Source organism: Asparagus officinalis, chromosome 7 (genome assembly GCF_001876935.1).
Source record: "Asparagus officinalis chromosome 7, Aspof.V1, whole genome shotgun sequence".
NCBI classification, from domain to species: Eukaryota; Viridiplantae; Streptophyta; class Magnoliopsida; order Asparagales; family Asparagaceae; genus Asparagus; species Asparagus officinalis.
In genome coordinates, this window is record NC_033800.1 from 56,118,498 (window position 1) to 56,120,108 (window position 1,611).

Genomic DNA, 1,611 nt, shown 5'->3' on the forward strand with positions numbered 1-1,611 from the left:
TCACAATGGGAAGTCCAACTATTATGCAAAAGAATGTGTTGACTGAGTTCATGACGAGTCGACCTATTGGTTTGTGTGGTGGAAGGTTGGATTTTGGATGCTTTTGGGATATTTTTGTGAAACTTACTGATTACATAAATGCCAACTAAATAGGTATGAGGTAAAAATTACAAATCAGTATCAAATTAGCCAACTAAAACCAGACAAGACTCTATACATGCCACTTTACATGTTATCCTAAACAAATCATAGTTCTTTGACTTACTTATCTAGTGTAGAGTGTGCATTCATAAAACCTAGGTCTTGCATATGATCACAGATGAGTATAATATAACAACAAACACAATGATCAAACCATGAATCGTAAGTATATCCTAAAGCAATCGTGGTAGCATATACTACAATCAAGAATATATATGAATAGCAGAAGAAACAAATACAAGAATTTCAGCCTATCTTTAAAGCATGAGTTGGTTTCGATTCGCAAATTCTTTTTCTATACCTTCACATAAAGAAACTCTACAAAATTCTATGTGATTATTAATACCTTGCCAATACCGGTCGAAGAACCAAATTGAGAAATCAACAGCTTACAAAATTTGGTCATCTGTAATACTGAGAGGGCGTCATTATATCTGGACAAAATCATTCAAAAAACTGCCAGTTAGAAATTTACCTACATATATATCTAAAATAAGTTAATGTAAATCATCAACATGCCTTTTGCAGCAAATAAAGGTCTTAAAGATCATAAATTTCATTTGTATTTTGAAGTCTTTCTAGCATGGAATTAATAATTAGAGCAAGAGCAGTTAGCACAGCCTTCCAACCTTATAACCGTTTACTCCTTTGAGGTGTTTTTTGCGTATATACCTTCCATACTACATCTACAAATTAACCTTCCAAATGTAGTGGGATTGTTACAATAATACTTACAGCTATAGTACACATAATGTTGTAACTTAATTGTTGGGTCGTGGATTTATATTTGAAAACTACCTGAAACCTCTAAGACTGACTTGTTTGTGCCACAAAAAAAGAACAAAAGGTAAAAAAAGATAAATAAATAAATAAAGAGAGAAAGAGAAAACTGCATAAAAATTTTAAAATGAGTGGGTTTGTGAAGTATTGCTGGCTATATCTTAATATATAATATGTTATCTTAAAAATGATGAATTTTAAAAGCTTGAAAAGTTTGAGCTCTATAAAAAAAATAGACCCACCCCTATTATTCACAAAGCAGAAGACATCTTATTGCCACATTTACTCGTACCAAGTTAAAAATGATAAAATAGGGTAGCATGCACAAATGATCAATAATAAAGTGGGGGAGGCACGTACGACAATATAAAGGAAAGCTCAATTTGCTTGCATCAAATATTGCACATTATGCTGCGGTGATGGATACGATTAATTCCGTCATGATGAGGGTCGTACTCTTTGTAATCATCTCCAACTGCAGGGGTTTGTTAGTTGTTATCTCTCTGAAAACAGGGCTAAAATAGAAATGCTTAGTTCTTCAAGAGACAAGGCTTTGGCTTGCCTTAACTCGCTCCACGTAGCGCACCTGCTTCATCATAAAGTATTAAACATCCCTCAATTCCATGACAG

The 1,611-nt window shown here is 33.4% G+C and overlaps 1 protein-coding gene across 1 annotated transcript in view; it reads right to left on the reverse strand.

Moving 5' to 3' along the window:
* The window catches only part of LOC109847175 (pentatricopeptide repeat-containing protein At3g28660-like), a gene marked incomplete at its 5' end in the record, with an annotated part of 2,835 nt that continues 1,573 nt past the window's right edge, over positions 350 to 1,611 (reverse strand). Inside the window, 2 exons of the mRNA XM_020416419.1 lie at positions 350 to 635; positions 1,342 to 1,567. The remainder of the gene's footprint in view (positions 636 to 1,341; positions 1,568 to 1,611) is intronic.